We start from the raw sequence: 20795 nt of genomic DNA on the forward strand, positions 1-20795 counted from the left end.
AGAAACGAAGAATGGAGAAAATTGCAGATTCGCTAAAAGATTACTTCCTTATATTTTAAAAAGGAGTATGCAGATATTGTTGGAGACTGAATTCCATGATTCCCAGATTCAAGCGGCTCTAATTAGCTCAGAGTAGAGCCAATGCTCCTTCACAAGGGGAGTCAGGTGATGCGGCTCTGGCATCTTTTTTGGACGACCCCTGGATGCTTTCCTTGCGAGTTGAGGCCCATTGGTGGCCCATTAAGTCCTGGAGGGTCTATGTCTCTCAGGTGCTTCAGAATACCACAGATCTCCATCAGGGGAGCTTGAGGAGGAGTCTGGGGAGATGGAAACCTAGTTCTTTCTGCTAGTACTGTTAGTGGAAGATGGCACATCTGGGTACGAGTAGGTTACACCTGGCTAACTATACACTCCTTTAGGACTCACTAGAAGCCAGTGGATTGTTGCGGGATGGCATTTGTTGTTTCCAAGAAAATAGTTGTGTATGTGAGTCATCCATCATTCAAAGGACACACCTTTGAATGAGGACATCCCTTTTTTCCCCTCTAATGAATGTGTTGTCTTGTCTTCTTTCCTTATAACTATTGTTAATGAACAGAAGTGTCATTTTTTGTCACTCAGCAGTGAAATCTAATTGCAGGTTAGCTTTAGTAATGGCTGTTATTAGAGAAACGACAGAAAGATACTAAAGCCCAGATCAAAGCATTTGACAGGAATCGAATGGATCCTCCATCGCATCATTTATAGTTTAAAAATGTACATGAGCTGGACAAATATAGGAGGCTGTTACTAGAAGTCATCCCCAGAACAGGTTTTTAGATTTGGAATAACGTGTTTTTTTAAAATAGCTGCTAGGTTTAGCATTATCGACTTTCTTGTTGAGTTTTCCTACTACGTATCTTAAGATGCTGCAAGACAGACTCTTTAAAAAAAGGCTTGTGCTTTTGAAATCAAGCGTCCACAAGGCAACAATAAGCTCACTTTAGCTGATTCTGTCCACGGAGCATAATAAATCAAGACTTTTAAGGCATTTGAGTCTTACCCTAAGGTAATCTTCAGGTATTTATTTGTGCATCTGGGTCTCATATTAAAGGTGTAGAGTTAATTTTCCAGATTAATGCAAACATTGACTCATAACATCTCCGGGTAGAAACAGTTAATTATGTTGCCCAAAGCATTTGGTTGTATTGGTTTTTTTATGCAGTCTTTTTAAAAAGATAATAATTTATTACAGTCATGGTTAAAGTCTCATAGCTCAATGTATTTAAAATGGTGTGATAGTGGATGTTCAATGAACTATGGGCATAAGAAGAAACTACCGTAGATATAGCAACCATTTAAAGTGAGTTTCTATTTTTAAAACTGTTCAGTGCAGGAGTTATGGGGCCTCATGGTGTTTCAAAATAATTTCTTTCCCCCCTTTTCCACTTCTATCCTATCAAAGGATTTTGACCAGCCTTTTGTCTAGAAGGAACCAAAGCTAAGGACAATGCCCCCTAAACAATGCTTCTCAGCGTCACACGTTTTTACATTACAGCTAAGGCCTCCTGCTACACCTCTTTAGTGCTATTGTAATGCAATTAAAATGGACTCTTAAAGATCTTATTTAAGGTCACACTGTAGCGTGTCCACAAACTAGTTCCCTTGTGGGTCTGATCTTCTAAGTCAGTGACTTGTGACTGCCTCCAGCAGTCAGAGGTTGATGGGTGGGGGTTACATCCTGGACAGGTCACCAGATCAGCACAAGCCAACAAAGTGACACTTAATAAAAACAACTATGTAGCCTACCACACACATACACACAGACACCCAAAGGAATCAGTTGAGCTCTCTCTGATTTTTACTGCTCCATGTGCTTCTGTCAGCACTTTTTTTAAAACTGCTATTGACATGTTTTCTTTGCACTGCCTTGAGCTCTGTCATGTATTTCTTGAACCTGCAGCAAGTCGCTGTCACATCTGTGGCAATTTTCTAATAAACGTCTTTCAGTTACTGTTAATAAATCAAAATCAAAAGTTGCCAAAACCGTCATTGAGCAAAACTATACTCATAGTTAAAATCGTATCTACAATGTCACTAAGTTTGATAACACCCAGTTTGTTTCATATTACACAAAGTTAGAGCTGAATGTGAGCGGAAAAGTAACATTTATAACTGATCGTGTGGCAAATATTGTTGTTAGCTCACTGCAGCGATACATAAAGAAAAATCGATATATGCTTTCCAAAGATTTGCTCATCTGGCCATTGTATGCATGTTTATTCATTCCTCACTAGGTCAACACGCTTTTCTCTGCATCAACAGCTGGGGGATTTCTCCTCCAGCTTTTCTCATCTAGAAAGCGAAGAAATTGTTCTTCTTTATTGCAAAATAGCTCAAACTCAGTCAGTCTGAGCTAGTTACATTAATTCTTAGATTTAGTAAATGTGCTTAGCTTACGTAGACTTTAATCTCACTGACAGCGCCAAGTATTTTCACAATACAAACACATGCACAGAATCACACTCTTATTAATTTGAGGTTAATTGGCTTAAAAAAGGGGAGATTGATAGAAGAAGGAGTTAGACCTGAACCCACAAGATTCAAATTAAAGTTTCTTCCAACAGAGCCAATACAACAGTGCACCTTAATAATGCTTGGGAAGGGTTTCATTTGCATTTAGATCTGGATCAGGTCACTTTAAGTAAATCCCCCACAGCACGATGCTATCGTCAACATATGTTGGTAGTACAGGAATTAAAGGTTTAAACACATTTTTCTCATAATCTTTAAGTATGGTATGTCTGTGTTTTATTTTAGCCTCGGTCAACCCCTCATGTAAAATAATAAAAAAAAATGTCTCCTATAGATTCAGAAAAGATAAGGAAGGTTCAGTAAAATCCAAGCAATAAAAACAGGCATTTAGCTGCAAATCAATTCCAATAATTTTCAAATTAGACCTTTTTTTTTCTGCAAAACATTAATCTCCTTTAGTGCAGATTCATGATGCCTTCACTTGTCACATGATAGTTAGGATTATTTCCCAGTACAGGGAGTTAGGGCCTTCATCCATGTTGACGTAAAGGTGGTCACCGTTTATCGGGCAGAAAATAAGCAGCTGCACTGTGGTTTGCATGTCATCAGCATGACAGCTTTTCTTTAGTCTTCAACTTTTTGAGCTGCTTCAGTGATTTTCCTCCTATCTCGGCAGCCCTGCCTTCCTCCTTCCTTGTCTCCTTGACCTTGGCAGTGACTGTAGCACAGAAATGCTGCGCCTCGTCCTCTGCTGGTTAGCGACAGGCCACATGACTGCATGTAGAGCATCAGCTGACCAACTTCTCGCTGAAAGGGGAAATGTCTTTCATCAGAATGACGGAAGAAAGAGATTAGAGCTCATGGTGCTGCATTTGTGTGTACGTCGCAGCATGGCAGAAAGATTTTTGTTTTTATGCTGAGTCATTGGTGCTAATTAGAGGGGTAAGGCTAGGATTGACTGACAGGATTTACAGGATTTCAGGTGCTGGTTTTGCTAAGGAAGTGCTAAAACAGAACAGAGTTGAAGATTTTCCTGCTTTTCTAAAAAAGATTAAACAGAACACTGAACGTGACACGTTGGAGCCTTTTATCTAAACACACTGCATCCGATTCCCCCCTCCTGTGTCATATGAACTCAAAATGTTTGTCACTATCAAATGATGGATGAAACATTTTGGTATCAGGCTCTCATTGAGCAAATTAGACTAAAATAGTTGCCTTAAAAAAAGAAAATAGACACCTTGTCCCACTCAGGCTGTACCCCCGGTCTTTTGTGTCCTGCAGAGTTAACAGACACAGGACATTTTCTAACTGTTTATGTTTCCAGAAAAGGGAGTGCAGAGTATGCTGTTTACAGACAATACAGTTACTGTTTCCTTACTTTGTTTTGAAATTTGCTTATCTAATGATGATGTTACACTTCATTAGTGGTGAGGAGAACTGCCTTAAAGTATACGATGTGTCATAATGTCCACTGAAGGCTAAGTTTAGTTCAGAACAAGGAGTAGCATCTTTTAACAGAAATATACCATAAGTGTGACAGGGTTATGAGCTGTTTCTAAAATTTGTAGCTCCACTCAGGCCTAAATATAGGATTCCAAATGTTCCTTTTCACAGTGTTTTCATGGTCTGATCGTTTGGAGACCTAGACTTGAAAATGTTAGAGAAGTTTTATTATGTGTTTGTTGCACAGATCATAATTAGACAAAGGCTAACGTTGTGGTTTTATTTAGTTTGGTGGTAAAGGGATATCTTTCAACTTTTTTTTGCAACCTAAAGGCCACAAAAAGCTAGAAAGTCCTTAGTTTATTTTTATTTTTTAGGCTCTTATTTAGTAATAAAACATATAAATACTGACGGGAAAAGTGTTGCTCAAGGAAAATCAAAGATCAAACACATTATTCAAATGTAAAATCAATGGGACATCCTTTGCACTTGTTACAATTCTTTTTGTGGTTTAAAAAGTGAAATGAGTTGAATTCTAAACGCCATGTTTGATAGTATGCATACTACAGCCCATACATATTCAAACATAAACACATCTAGTGGAATTTCAATTATTTGCTGTGTTTGTTTATGCTTTGAAAATCATCATTTGGTTTCTTGATTCTAAGGCAAGAACATTTCAAACGGACCACAGATGGTGTCACATGGGCAGGTTGCTGCTAAATTGTCTCTCAGTTGCACCTTTACAGACTTTTCCACACCCGTTATTTATCTGTATAGTAGGAATTAGCGCCCCCTACTTGCTGCTGAGAACTATGAACTGCATCCCAGAACATGTAGATGAATTCGTTCTTTTTAATTAGTTTAGAGGCTTCAGAAAGAGGGGTTAGCACAGAGATATGTTTTATGCCTTTGGCAACCAGAGATTTAGAGTAATTGTTGTTAATCATGTGACAGTCAACAGTAAGGAAATGTGGTTGTGCGTCTGAGACAAATTTTAGCTGTCAGAGGAGGTGAGGGTCAACCGACCCCAGCAGGGGTCAGCACAACAAACACTAATACCTAGTTAACAGGATGATAAACAGATACGCACTGCTTTGGATATCGGTACAAATTGGAAGGGGAGAGCTGACCCGGAGCTTTTTCCTAGATTGTGCGACTTATTTTGAGAACCGTATTCTTTGAATTGTTACTACACCCTAATAATGATTCTTCTTCCGTTCATGTTTCTTTTGACGGGTTATTAAAGCTTATGTTTTATGTTATTCATGCATTTAGTCTGAGGACTTCCATGAAAAAACTCCCTCTTGGACTAATAGAATATTTTGATCCTGAACCATTTCTGCGATCAATTTTAGCCCACTTTCAAAGCTGTACAGAAATCATGTTTCTGTTGAAGAATATTTTTTCCATTACTGCAATATTAGAAGAATTTTGATGATAAACAATAGGCTGCCACCTGTCACAGTCTCTGCTCTGTTTGTTTACAGCTTTTCATGGTTCATAGGTGACCTACAGGGCCATTTCCTTCTTGCTTCTGTTAAAGCTAAGCCAATAAGCCAATGGCTTTTGATCTGCTTCATTTTAGTTAGATTATTTTGCTACATCTACTGATTTGTGTCATTTAATGTATAATCAAATCTCAATTTATCAAATTTCTTCCACTGCTAATTTTCTAACAGCCTGGTTCTGCTGTAGGTTTCTTCCTGTTAAAAGGGAGTTTTTCCTCTCCACTGTCGCTACAAGCATGCTTGGTGTTGTCATGGTTTTGGTTCTGTTTAAGTTTTATCTTTGAGTTTTCATTGGTTTTATTTCCATTTTGTATTATTCTAGTTATTTTTTTTATTGTATTTGAGTTCTTGGGTATTTCTTGTTTGCCCTCTTGTGTTAGTCTCCTCCTAGCTCCCATCTAGACTCCTCTGTTCACACCTGCTCCCAATCTGCTGATTAGCCTGGTCTTTGTTTCTCTCTCCCATATATGGACCTCCTTCTCAGTCACTGTTGCTGGTTTGTGCAGGGATAAGCTGCAGAAAGATTTTGGGGGAAAAAATAGCAATGACATTTGTCTAGATTGTAAAGAGGAAGTTTTAATTTAGAAAAGCTACACAGAGGAGACAGTAGATTAGAGGTAGTGTTGACAACATACGTCCACACAACAAAACTTTATGGATTATGATCTTGGCCAGTGAATCTCCAGAAGCAAATGTTGCATGAGTCTTTCACTAATCACATTTATTAGCACACATCTTAGATGTTGTTTCAAAACAAGAACTGATAAAAAAAAAAAAACAGAAATTGATTTTGGTTTTGCTGCTCATAACTAAATCAAATCAGTTATTCACCAGATAAGCTCTATGCCTCTAACCAGTGAGCTTTACTTTTCCAAAAGCATATCCCTTTATTTACCTTTATCCCAGTGTTTTTCACCCTTGGTCCTTAAGACACACTGCAGCACATGTTTTAGTTGCTTCCCTGCTTCAGCACATTGGATTTCAGGTTTTTTTTTTTCATTCTGTAATCATCTGAATCTGGTGTGTTAAAGTCAAGGAATGAGGTTGGTGCTCATGTCCAGATGGAAACTTGTTTCTAGCCCCGTTGACTTTCTAGACAGGTTTACCAGTCCATCATAGGGAAAAACAGAACTACGTAATCATAAACACAAACAAGTAAGGACAATTTATGATTTACTACTATGGGAGGAACCTAAATTACCCAGAAACAGCCTAGACATGCAGAGGGGAGAACAGGCATACTCTAACAGTGTTAGCAATTTTTCACATTGTGTAGCTTAGTGATAATGTTACTAAAAGAAATAGATTTATTTAACTTGAAATGCTTCAATTTTTTGTTATTGAACTTCATCTGTTCCTAAGAAGCTGGTCCTTGCTGAAAGCCCATATATATGTAATCCTTCTTGGTTTTTATTGTGCTGACCTTAAAGTTATCCTGGTATTTATATCTATCACTGACAACCTTTAACTTAGGTTTATGATCCTCTATGATCTTCACTTCACGCACCTAAGGCAGTGCAATAGATAGATTTCCACATTTTAAAACTTTGGACGGACTATCTCCATGGTTTATGGAAGTGTGGAGCAAAAAAAAAAAAAGAAAAAAAGTGCCAGTCGCTGATTGCTTGTCCTTCATTAACAGAGTTTTTAGTTAATGTATTACTAAAGATCAGAAAACACTCTTACATTGGTGCAGTTTGATAGTCATTTAGACTCCTGTTCTGATCAGGTTTGTTTGAGGTTATGTACACTTCCACGCATTGTCAGTCCTTCCTATTCTCTCCGACACTCACTGTGTTTCTGGTCAATATAATAGCAAAGTGACAGCTGGTGTCTGGTTTCCACCAAAAGACTTTCCAGTTTCGTTTTTTTTTTTTTTAGAATAGAAAATCCCTTTATATTCTATTCTATTCTATTCTATTCTATTCTATTCTATTCTATTAACACAGCAGCACAATTCAAGCTTTAAGATTTACCATGACATATAAAAAATGATGTGCACTTATAAATGGTTTTAATTCTGTTTTGTTCAGATTTTTTTTTCAGTCACAGACTATTGGTTACGTCTCTCGATAATTTAAGTCTGTGTTTTGGACATAAAGGGAATAAACCATAAAAACTCTAAAGAGACTACCCAGACACAAACATCCAACAGCGCACACACCTAGTGTCACTGATGAAATTTTTTTTACAAAACATTTTTTAAAGCCCAAATATGCCTTTGTTCAAAAATAGAAACAAAAGAAATAATTCTCTGTTTTTCTGAATTAAAAAGATAATGCAGCTGCGATTTCATAGTGGATGTTCTGTTGATGTTTGCATTAAAGATTTCCATGCAAAGATTGCTTTCCTTCAGAGAAGCTTCAACAGGTCCCATTTGTTGAGTGAAATTCATTTTTCCTTTTTTTGGGATTGAGAATCTCGTAAATGTTCTTGTCTCTTAGTTATATAGATGGATGCAATGCCTATTAGTTTGTCAACTTTGCAAAGACTCCTGCTCACTGGGGGCTATTGATGGCACAGTTGTTACCCCCCATGGATGTAATTGTGTAGGGGACGAAACATCTGTTTTGATCCCCTACAATTTTACTGCCCAAAAACAACGTTATTCCACCGTACACAGACATTGTCGAACACTAGGACCAAGCAGAAAAAGGCAGCTCTTTTGTTGTGTTATTGGCCATCATCGCTGTCACTCCTGAGAAGCTCACTTTACAAACATCTGATGCACCACTGAATCAGGTCTTTGATTGGATGGTCAAACATGCTGAAGTTAATTATATAAAAAAATACTTGAGTCCCCCCCCCCCACTTCTCTTCAAAGTTTAACTCCTTAATTGAGAAAAAGAAACAATTTCATTGGAGTTTTTTTCTGGGGAATGCAATATGCTTCAATAGGAACAAAGAATCTTAATATCAATCTAAAATCTATCAACACTTATATTAAAGATTCTCTTAGATTCTCTTAATTATGTTTTATTTCATAGAAAATAGGAAATAAACATGTTGCTATCATTTTCTACCACAAGTAAATTTTCTTGCTGTTGAATATTACATTTTCAAGTTTAAAATTTTGAATTTGGATATTGATTTATCACATGTTTAATTAGCTATGAGAATGATGTAAAATAAACAAATGATGTATGCTTCATTTTAAATAACAAAAAATAAACAGTTTAAAGTTTGACTATATAAACTATACAGTCTTCCTCATTGGGTAACCAGTTACGTTAATGTTAGCTCTCTGTTTTAATTAATTCTGCTAGGGAAATATTTCACTGCAGTTGCTTTTCACTATTTGTGGAGAAGATGTCCTACAGTCCTACTTTATAAATTTATCTTAAAAAGTTGTTAATGTAAAGAAGTTTTGAGAAACAGATTAATTAAAAAATAAATGTATGAATTGATGAATTAACTTAATTCAAAACATATGGAAGAACATGAAATTAAATCACTTTACTATGCATATTTGAAGAGCAACATTTATGACAAACCCATGACCATTTTTATTTTAATGTTTTTCTAACCTTTTTTTCTTTCTCTACTCACTTCTGGTATTTTACCATAATGTTCTGCCTAATCAAACTGAAAGCAGATGACTTTAACAATGACCATTGTCATCAAGCACTAAAATTAATCGCGACTGATCAGATCACACTTACTCACTATATGCAGATAGGACTAAATATAGATGGAGCTCTGCCATGAGCAATCAAGAGAACTATTGATACTTCTTAAAGACCACAGATTTGTTTCACCGCATACGGTCAAGATTGTCTCTTATTTTTTTTAAACTTATTTATGATCTAGGCAGTTTGTGATGTTCACCTGACAAACTTAGAAAACACAAGACATAGGAGAAGAAACATATTCACGTTCTCATCAATGAACAGAAAATTCAACCCATGAAACAACAGCAGATTTCATATGTGTGGCTGAACATTGCTAAGATTCACCATCGATAACTTCAAACATACCTTTGAAAATACCTATTGGTGGGAATTACCAGTTTGAGGGATCAGATTGAGACATGTAACAGTATGCAGCACATATAGTACATAACAGCTGTACAGAGCAACTATACAGCTGGTAGGGTTTGTCATAAATGACTCCTGGTTTTTAAATGTCATGTTAAACATATTAAAGTACTTCCGTAGCTAATTTTATTGGTAGTTGGAAAAGGGTTAAATGTTGCTCTCATTTGTCTTGATTATGATTACTTATTTCTGCTTGTCACACCCTGCGCCCTTTCATCCCTTTACCTTCCCTTTGGTCCGACTCCTTATCAGCCGAGTGATAGAGGTAGTAAAGGAGGGAGGAAAAAAAGGTGTGGGGGGTTACCTGTGTTGCATGGCCCCACCTCTCCTCTTCTGACCATTGAGAAGGAGTAAACACTGAACCACCTTCACTTACTTCTGCACTCTGCCTGTCAACACCAAAACCGGGTGAATGGATAGAGATAGAGGGAGTCTTTAACAAAAGTGTGTGGATTGCCAGTGAAATCAAAAACAAACAAGCTGCTTTTCCTTGTTCTGTTGTCCCCATCTCAACTAGGATACAGGTAAAGTGTTAAAGCCACTCTTAAAATGTGTTTTGTAGCTTTTTACTTCTTCACATCACTTGATATGCTCCGTCTCTTTCAAACTCCTGCTTCTGGTTGGTTGTGTTTTATCCAAATCCAAAGAGATCTGCCTTTAGTTTAATTTAAAGCATTGTTTTTCATTTTTTATCAATAGAAACAACATTTCACTGGAGGTTGTTAGTTGGATCCATGATGCTGATGATGCTTTACTCATCTGTAATCTGACATCCATTGTTAGGAAAGAGAAAATCAGCAAATTACCAAGAGATGTCTACCGGACTTGCCTGTTCTACCACTTTGATGTAACTATGTTGATTGCCAACAAACAGCAATCAGTGATGGGAAGGGTGATCAAGGAGGCAATGTAACCAGTAGAACCAGTGGAGTGGCATGGCATGTGTGTTTAGGGTGGGGGATAAAAATAAATGTTTCAGGAACTACACAGAGAGGCTTCTAATGTCACCTTTATTCTTCCGGGTTCTTGTTCGTATAACATGTGGACTTTTGCCCTGGTGAGGTGAGGTGTTTGTTCAGTGTGAGTGCATGTGATCTTAGTCTCTGTTCATTATCTGTAGAAGTATTTTCTACTAAAAAAACAATGTTACACAGTTTGTTTCATGATTTGGTTATCTTTTTTCAAGCAGATATTAAGAGGATAAAAATAGGTGTCCTGGAGTCTTACTCGGTTTGCTCTGTTTGTCAACAGGGTGGGCCCCAATATGTACAAAGGTTAGCTCATTTACCAGCCTAACAAAGTGGTGGAAATGCTCGAAAAAAGATTACAGGCACTCCATTGGATCTGTTTTAAATGCATGTTAAAATCTCTCTACCCTTGTTAACACAATGAGGATTTGTGGACAGTATGTATTTAACTTAAGAAAAAGATTTCTGAAAATAGTTCAAAATTTTAAACTTCAGTTAAAGTATGGGCTTTATTTCAGTGGATCAAGCTCAAAAGAGTAAAAATAAAACTTTTTTTCATAAACTGAAGACAACAGATTAACTACATAAATCATTTTTAACAGAGTTATGTTTTCACAAATCAAATGAGTAATCTATTAAAGATCAGTCCAGTCCTAAACTGAAAGTAGTTTTACACCGAAAGTGCCTATTTGTTAAAAAACTAAATAAAAAGCACTTTTTCAAGGAGTTGTCTAACCTCTCATCTTATGCCATTAATAGAAATTAGATAGGAAAGTGTTGATAGCATACACCAGAAAATTTCACTAAATTCTATGTGCAGCAGCCATTATGGATTCTGCTCACAATCTCCGTGTGTTCTGACCTCAACCGTTAGAATAACAACTTAATTTGTGCTGTTGTTGTATTTCTTACTATAAATTTGAAAAAAATCTGACTTCGGAAGGTACCAATGGACTACCATTAGAAAGCTCTGAAGCAACAACTGTTAAGCCAGGCTCACACTGTGCAATTTTCTGGGCGATTTTCCAGTCGTGCGAAGATTTTTAGTTCGGGCCGACTTTCATAACCTGACAACAGCCAGATGCATGTCTCGCTCCGCCTAGCTCCGCTCACATACATCTGGGAACCCGCCATAGGAATTGCCTTTACTGAAGGCTGGGCCTTATGAAAACTCCTTGCTTATGATTGGATAAGCCACTTGTCTGTCATCTTTATTGACGTGCTATTTCAACCACTCACACCGAAGCTAACCCGTGACGCTGTGAGAGGAGGAGCCATTTGGTTGATCAAGCTCTTGCCAAATTCGGTCGGGAGAAGGGCGAAAACATCGTTTCCACCAACAAAAGCCTTCAAAGCCGTTCTCTGATGTTCTTTTAATGAAACAATATCAGATAGATTGGACAACACAGAAGAAATAGCAGCTTCAATGCTAACGCTTGCTTCCTCAATGCGAGCCGCCATTGTTGTTGGAATCTCACGGTCGCTTCTCCACTCCAGGACACACCCGCCCTGCGTCCTGATTGGACAGACCATAAATTCGGTTGGGGAAATCACTTCCCAGATGTATGTGAGTGGAGCTAGGCGGAGCGAGACATGCATCTGGCTGTTGTCAGGTTACGACTTTCAGCCCGAACGTGCATTGCGAGTCGTGTAGCCTAGAGGGGGTAACGAGGGGTGATCAGCCTCTAACGACCACCTCCCAATCAGGAATCGTCATGGGCAAACCGCTCAGTGCGCAAACAAGGATTCTTCTTTTTCTTCTTCCTCTCAGATGCAAACACAGCAGCATGGCGGGGATGCATTGGTGAAATGGAGTTCTGTCTGTTAAACTGACGGACCATAGTAGCCACGTTTGCTTTGTCCAAATACGTCGTTGCCTTTTCTTTTTAGGACTTTCAGCACAAATTTGCACAAATTGCCAATGCAGCGCGTTTCACTATAGTTAGCTTCATATTCCCCTTCTATTTGTTTGGCTTCCGGATAGACTAGTCAGAGTAGCCCCATCTCACTGCGGAGCTGAGTCCGACGTGATTTTTAGTCGTACAGTGTCAGCAGGCAGATCGCATGAGAGCGTCGGGCCGAACATAAATCGTGAGCTGAGAGCTCAGACTGTACGACTAAACCCTGCGGTGTAGTCGTACAGTGCAGATTGTCTTTGAAAGCCCTTTGGGAAACTCCTCCAACTCCCATTGTCATTGTGACACAGCACACACAAGTGAACACTGCACACCATGAAATTGCATTTATGCCTCACCCGTGCAAGGGGGCAGCCCTCAATGGCGCCCCAAGGGAGCAGTGTGGCGGGACGGTACCATGCTCAGGGTACCTCAGTCATGGAGGAGGATGGGGGAGAGCGCTGGTTAATTACTCCCCCCACCAACCTGGCGGGTCAGGAGTCGAACCGGTAACCTTTGGGATCCAAGTCTGACACCCTAACCGCTCACCCACGACTGCCCATAAGTGTGAGCAGTAGCTGCACGCAACGATTGAAAAAGTCGCAAAGTGTACCCCTGGCTTTAGTTAAAGCTACAGTGTGTAATTTTCAGCGACATCTAGCGGTCAGACTACAGACCGCAGCAACATGAACATCTCCCCCCCACCGCTTCTCCCCCCCAACAGTACGGCGAGCGTTACGGGACAAAATTTCTTCTACGACGTCCACATCACCTACCCTCTCAAGTGATGAGGTTTGTTTACATAGATAATTTTACAGATAGTATTTCATTAGTCTGTGTAGGGTATAGATTTCATGTAGACTTAAGATAATAAATATACCCGTTATTTTTTCTACATCGTTGTGACGTCTTGGTGAGCTGCTTTGCATGGTGATATAAACAGACGAAGTAATTGTAGTCATTAGTTTAACAGCGAGATTGTGTTCGCTGGAAGAATATATATCCCCCGTTTACAGAGTCCAAGTCATTTTGGTGGCACGGGGGTTACAACGCGAGGGAGAGGGAGAGGACGAGGGCGAAGGCAGGGAGGCCGTGCAGCTAGGGCCAGGCGAGAGAGGGGAGCCAGCGGGGTGAGAGCAGAGGAGGAAAGGCTTGAAGATCTCCAAAGGAGCCGGAGAGAAGTAAGCGAGGTATATATCCAGAAAATTATTTTACAGAAAATTACTGAATCATTACCTGTGAAACGTCAGGGACGTTGCTGAATAAGTATACTGGAGAGTAACAGCATCATCACGCAGCATGTTATTGTTTTAGACAGGTCTGAGCATTCTGTACTCCAAAAACTGCAGTGATATTAGACAATTGTGTGTGTAGGATTAATTACCTGTCCAAGAGAAAACTGGCAACTTGAGCGTCACTTTGAAAACCTTTTTCCTCCATCAGTGACTTCCATCGTGTAAATGCCGTGCCAATGTTGATCCGTGTTTTTTGCCGTTTCTTGTCACGCTTGCGTTTATTCTCGTCGTGTTTCCGCTTCTTAGATGACGGGGGTTCGGTGTCCGCCGCTTTTCGTTGTGATACAGAGTAGGCATGATCCTCCATTCGTCTGATGTTTGGCCACACAGTGCCAAACAGTTTGCAAAGTCACTCACGCCTGCCGCCTTGTTCACCTTTCTTGTTACTGAGGCGCAGTATACCTGCTTCTTCTTCTTCTTTGGTTTCAGGCAGACTAAACGCTTCTCAGGCATAATACTGCCATCTACTGTTCAGTACCGTCTCAGTTAATCTCTCTCAACTTGCCGTAGTTATTTTTGAGCGTCATGGGAGATCTCGCAATCGCTAGTTTGTTGCCTCTGCGCTTGCCGTAGCGCAAAGATGTCAGCCTCCATGGCTGCGAGACCCGCTCCTATGTAATTATAAATAACGAATTCTAAGGCAACGCAAATATTATGGTTAAAAGGCTGAGCTCATAGGTGATGATAAATAACATAGTTATGTATAATATATTAAATTTCTGACTTTATATGCCTGTAATTATTACACACTGTAGCTTTAACAGTTAGTTTAATATGGTACTTCTCTCTGCTCTACACCTGCTACCTTTCTTATTAAAAAAAAGGCTGAAGAAAGATAACTTTATATCCTAACTTTATAATAGAGGTCTCTGTGAAAAAAGTTTACATGCTAACTGCCAGCAGATACCACCATCAACATTTTGATAAGAGAAGCATTTTAACGCATAGAAGTACTGTTACGATTTTCATGTCAGTTCATTTATCTGAGCTCTAACAATATAATATAATTAAATTCTAACATTTACCAAAAAGTAACTTTTATGTAACTTGGACGACAGCTCTGCAAGACAATTTTTGTTTAAAATTGTCTTGCTTCTGTTTTTAGAAAAAAAACTAATCAATAAAAAATTGGTATGGGAACTTTTGAAATCTACCATATAATCTTTGAAAAGTATCCTAAGAAGTTTAGCTTCTTAGAAGGATTTGTGCTTGTGCCACCCGTGCGGGCGGCACTCCGTGGAGCGTCACCGCAGCCTTTATCAGGAGTGTGACATGGTCAGCATCAGAACTAATTGTTTGAAACAATGTCAGCTTTGGCCTTGAGCGGGCTAGCTGATTACCCTGAGGAATGTGTTTGTCTTAGGAAGCAAAGCCCCTAAAGCCAAAGCAGCTCTTCTGATTAGTGATGACTGTGTAGCTGAGTGAGAGGCTCCTCTGTTTGTAATGTTTGCCATCAGTATGACAAATATAACTTTCTGACTCCTCCGATTTTTGTTCTTGAATCAGATCGTGGTCTATTCTGTGACATTTGATATAACTATGAAGGTCTTGGATGCAGGTTGAAGGAGGAGGCTGAGGCTCAGGTTAAATGAAGTGGAATCATCCCTCTAAGCTGAAGTTAGAGTGACCTGGAGTCAGTCACCTATACAGTCTGACCTAAAATTCTTCCCTATGAAGGGCTTTGTAGCCCCGATTAAAAGTTGTTTTTTTGTTTCCATCCTTCTCTCTTTTCCCCAACTTCTTCTCCATCTCCATTCAACATTCTTATCTCCTCCTACTTCCTGCCATCTTGCCTTTGAGGTTCGTTGGGTCTTAGGTATGATGGTGACAGGTACATGGACTGGAAGAAAGCAAAAACGAAGAGGAAAAGTGAAGAAAAGAGGGCAAATTGGATAAAGTAACAGGAGAGAAATATGGAGGGGTTCATGTTTTAGAAAATGGGCTGTAGTTGAGCTAATAATGCGAACTAAAATTCCTCAGATAATGAGAATTCCTTCTTTTCAGTCAGCACTACAACTAACTTCTTCATTGATCCCACTGCAGTGTAGGCGCTGACAGCTGAGATCCTCTGCACGTGGACATCATGTGTCCTAAAAGTGCAGCCACAGGGATCACTTCTCTCTTGTCAAGTTGTACGGATTATTCCCCTGCAGCTCACTTTTATATTGTAGTCTACCGTGTTAGGAAAACTGCAAAACAGACAGAATTTCTTCGTTCTCTTAATGTTAACTACATCTAGTTTTAAGGGCTGGTTGACATTGTTAAGAAGTTAGAAATACTAGAAGTCTATTTTGCATTCTTGGGGGAGTTTCTACATCTGACTGGGAGGGAATGGTTTCCAGGAAACCGAAATGTAACCTGGGCAAGATGAGGAGGTCATACTGTTTTGCAGTAAATAAACAGTAGGAGTAACTTGGTCTTGTGATTTGCCATTCATTTACTGAGACTGCTGACCCTTGATCTACTACTTTATTGAAGGAGCATTTGAGTCATTTTTAGCATTTGTTTTAACGCCTGCCATATATTGAATTGAATCAGTTCAACCTGAAAAAAAGTCCAGTTGTCCATACAGGATTTTCTCCATACTTGCTCACTTCCATCCTATGACTGTATACACAGTTTGCAGGGAGGTTACAGTGGATCTAAAGGTGGTCAAAGGTCTTAATCAGATTAAGATTCTAGAAATAAAAAAATAATAATAATTTTTTTCATGGTTTGACTGAAGTGAATTAAGGAATAAGCTTTGATTCACTGAAGGATTACTCACAGTTTGGTACATTTGGAGATATTTTTTTTAATTAAAATGTTGGATGCTGAAAGACTTCTGCCAAATATGAAACATTTTCTTTTTAATGCTGATGTCAGATCAAAGGTTGCTTCAATATGTTTTAGTTTTTTCAGTTAAACTTTACTAGTTAATGTTTAATTTTATATGTAAAAAAAAAACAAAAAAAACACTGAAATGATTTATTGTTCCTATTTACATCACTTAAACCTGACATTTCAAGAAGCTTTTTCAACCTTCGACAGGTACTTTATACAGCGTGTGGTGCTTTTTACATAAGTAGAAATTTTGGCTATCTATACTTTACAGGAATAATTATTTTTTTTACTTCTTTTTACTTTTAATTGTTAAATTTTTTTTACAATTATCTCTACTTTCTACTTCTTACATTTTAAAAACAGACTCGTTAGTTTTGTTTAATTTAAGCTCATTTTCGTTTTGGCCTGTTGGTATAAAAAAATTTAAATAAAAACCATGAAAATAATTTGTCTCATCCAGACGATTAATTTCTTTGTGGTTGGACTCACCAGTACTACACCAACTTGTTGTTTGCCAACTACCAAAATAACTTTTCAAGATGATGGAAGTTAAATTTGACACTGTTACCATTAGTTATATAACTAAGAAAATTGTTGAAAAATGTTCCTTAATAGGGTAGTACAGTAACCTAGTAGGAGGTTTAAAGCATCTGTTATTTTTTTCCTGCATTACTTTTACTTTTATACTTTAGTAGTAGTAATTTTATACTTTTACTCGATTAAAAAGCTTAAGTTGATAAGTTAACTTCTATAAAAGGGTTTTTAAACAGTATCCATTTATACTTCTACTTGAGAAATAAACATGAATACTTTTGACACCTCTGTGTACTATAAATACTGTAACGCCATGTAATTTATTCCCCAATGATTCATTGGTTTGCCTATGCTGCAGCTTCCAGTGTCGGTAATCTTTCATCTACATATGTACACTATATTGCCAAAAGTATTTGCTCACCTGCCTTGACTCACATATGAGCTTAAGTGACATCCCGTTCCTAATCCATAGGGTTCAATATGACGTCGGTCCACCCTTTGCAGCTAGAACAGCTTCAACTCTTCTGGGAAGGCTGTCCACAAGGTTTAGGAGTGTGTTTATGGGAATTTTTGACCATTCTTCCAGAAGCGCATTTGTGAGGTCGCACACTGATGTTGGACGAGAAGGCCTGGCTCTCAGTCTCCGCTCTAATTCATCCCAAAGGTGTTCTATCGGGTTGAGGTCAGGACTCTGTGCAGGCCAGTCAAGTTCATCCACACCAGACTCTGTCATCCATGTCTTTATGGACCTTGCTTTGTGCACTGGTGCACAGTCATGTTGGAAGAGGAAGGGGCCAGCTCCAAACTGTTCCCACAAAGTTGGGAGCATGGAATTGTCCAAAATGTCTTGGTATGCTGAAGCATTCAGAGTTCCTTTCACTGGAACTAAGGGGCCAAGCCCAGCTCCTGAAAAACAACCCCACACCATAATCCCCCCTCCACCAAACTTTACACTTGGCACAATGCAGTCAGACAAGTACCGTTCTCCTGGCAACCGCCAAACCCAGACCCGTCCATCAGATTGCCAGATGGAGAAGCGCGATTCGTCACTCCAGAGAACGCGTCTCCACTGCTCTAGAGTCCAGTGGCGGCGTGCTTTACACCACCGCATCCGACGCTTTGCATTGCACTTGGTGATGTATGGCTTGGATGCAGCTGCTCGACCATGGAAACCCATTCCATGAAGCTCTCTGCGCACTGTTCTATAGCTAATCTGAAGGCCACATGAAGTTTGGAGGTCTGTAGTGATTGACTCTGCAGAAAGTTGGCGACCTCTTCGCACTATGCGCGTCAGCATCCGCTGACCCCGCTCCGTCAGTTTACGTGGCCTACCACTTCGTGGCTGAGTTGCTGTCGTTCCCAAACACTTCCATTTTCTTATAATACAGCTGACAGTTGACTGTGGAATATTTAGGAGCGAGGAAATTTCACGACTGGATTTGTTGCACAGGTGGCATCCTATCACAGTTCCACGCTGGAATTCACTGAGCTCCTGAGAGCGACCCGTTCTTTCACAAATGTTTGTAAAAACAGTCTGCATGCCTAGGTGCTTGAATTTATACACCTGTGGTCATGGAAGTGATTGGAACACCTGATTCCAATAATTTGGATGGGTGAGCAAATACTTTTGGCAATATAGTGTATATATCTGACTGACCCTGGTCTCTTGGTATCAGCAGAATATCTTCTTTTCTTGTCTGTGTGTGATTACTCTCAATGTAGTTCTGAGTAACTGTGCACCAGTGCACGGTGCAAAACATCGCTAATCGTGACTCTCAATCTGCTCTTCAGATTAAAGGCCATCAGAAATGGTGCTCCCTCTAGGCCATAACAGAAACTATCCTCAGATAATTGGTTTAAAGGATAAATCTAATGGCATTCCTTCTATCTTGTCAACCAATCCCGTGAACAGAAAACTAGATTCAACAATGATTCCTCTATTCCTTTGTGACGAAATCCTCCATTGTACTAATGCAGCTGCGGACTCATGAGAAAGCCCCCGTGTTCTCTGGTATTAGCTTTTTTTAGTTTCTAATACCCAGTGTACTGATTCAGATTTTCCTTTAGGTTCAGATCAGTTTGATAGTTCATTAAATATCTCCTGATAGTATCATTATGATGCTTTTTTCCTTTACAATACAACTTTGCACACAAATAACTTTGGAAAACAGATGAGCTCCACCAGGATGAGAACAGCCTAAAATCACCAACTGTATCCATACCTTGGTACTAAGCACTGTCCAGCATATGTAGAAATAAATGTAAGCATATAGATTCGGTGAATAATATAGAAGGAACAAAAAATAAACTACAAAACCAAGAAAAAATAATTATATACAGTGTAGTGTGGAAACTTTTTTTTCAGCCAGCTGACCTAGTAGTAAGCAGCAACAGGTAGAGGAAGGGCACTTTTTCTGGTATTTCATTTAGCAGACAATAAGTAGAAATTATGTGATTGTAGATATATAAAGTGAAGTAAAATAAAAAAAATATTGTAACTTCTGCTCCCACGAAGAACAGTGGCTGCTCTTCATCCTTGCTTTTTCAGAATGTCTCACATTGGCAAGTAAAATGCTCTAAACAGCCTTTTTAGTAGTTTCCCACTTTATCAGCGTCTTCTCAGCTGCTTGCTTATATTAATTGTAGCATAAGGCCTCAATAAAACTCATTAAATCTTTTTTTGTAAAAAATATATATTCTTTGTTTTTTTTAAATTGACTACATGAACATGCGTAAAGACAATCCTGCTTAAAAAGGTGCCACCCATATCAAGGCTTCTTCATACACTTCTTCCTGGGCTCAAACATTACAACCTGGCAACAAAAAAGTTGCACTTATTAGGCGTACAGTAACAATAAACACAGAAATAAACTTTTACATCAAAAATAAAAAATCATGTGCACAAAGTGTAAAATGTATATTTAGGAGTATCGTGTCACGCTATCATCAAAATAACTGTAAATTTAAAAAAAACCTGACTTATTTTCAAAATAAAAATGCATTAAATTGAAAGAAAGTTTGTTAAAATCAGTATTCTAGTTTATAATAATAATAATAATAATACATTTTATTTGAAAGCGCCTTATCACAACACCCAAGGACACTGTACAGGCAGATTTATACAAGCTTTATTATTATATCTCACTTTTATTCCTCTGAGGCAAGATGAGGGATGCACATATATAGTTAACAGTAGATATAGCTCTGTCTTATGCATTATATACTACATCATCTGCTGTAAATATTGATTTTATCAAAAGGTTTATATTGAATTAATTTGATCTGGAAAAATGGTTGTTTGGTTGTATTATTTATTTGTCCAACTCTTTCTGTATTAGATTTAAAATGCAGGACATTGCACAGAAAGTCAGTTTTTACTCTGAAAAGATATTTTTAGATGATAAATAAAATATTATAATCAGTCACTTATTGCTTTGTAGCCTTTTTACCAAACTCATTTGAACTTTTAATCAAGTTATTTCTTCGATGGCTACTTTTAACTTTTACTAAAGTGAAAATATGTTTCAAAGTAATTGCTGCTCTTGCTTAAGTAAATTTTTTAACCATTCCTTTCACATTTAATTAGATAAACCACAGACAAGAATACATAAGAGCAATGCAGCCGGTTTCTGATACCATTAGTACAAATATTCACTAATCTAGACCCTGAACTCATGATGGTTCAATTTTTTTTTTTTTTTTTGAGCCTGTCTTTATGTTAAAATATAAACACAACATATGGATTTCTCTACTGTTTGCATTTGGTAAAGAA

The 20795-nt window shown here is 38.4% G+C and overlaps 1 protein-coding gene across 10 annotated transcripts in view; it reads left to right on the top strand.

The window, feature by feature from the left end:
* The window catches only part of rbm47 (RNA binding motif protein 47), a 45964-nt gene that overhangs the window by 9209 nt on the left and 15960 nt on the right, over positions 1-20795 (top strand). The window contains exon 1 of one of the 10 annotated variants that reach the window (XM_038275645.1): positions 9871-10032. The exons of the other annotated variants lie outside the window; for them this stretch is intronic. The gene's annotated coding sequence lies outside the window, so the exon portion shown is untranslated. Of the gene's footprint in view, positions 1-9870; positions 10033-20795 lie in introns of those variants that run through there. 10 annotated transcript variants of the gene reach the window in all.

Source organism: Cyprinodon tularosa, unplaced genomic scaffold (assembly GCF_016077235.1).
Source record: "Cyprinodon tularosa strain WSP-4 unplaced genomic scaffold, ASM1607723v1 ctg972, whole genome shotgun sequence".
Lineage (NCBI taxonomy): Eukaryota > Metazoa > Chordata > Actinopteri > Cyprinodontiformes > Cyprinodontidae > Cyprinodon > Cyprinodon tularosa.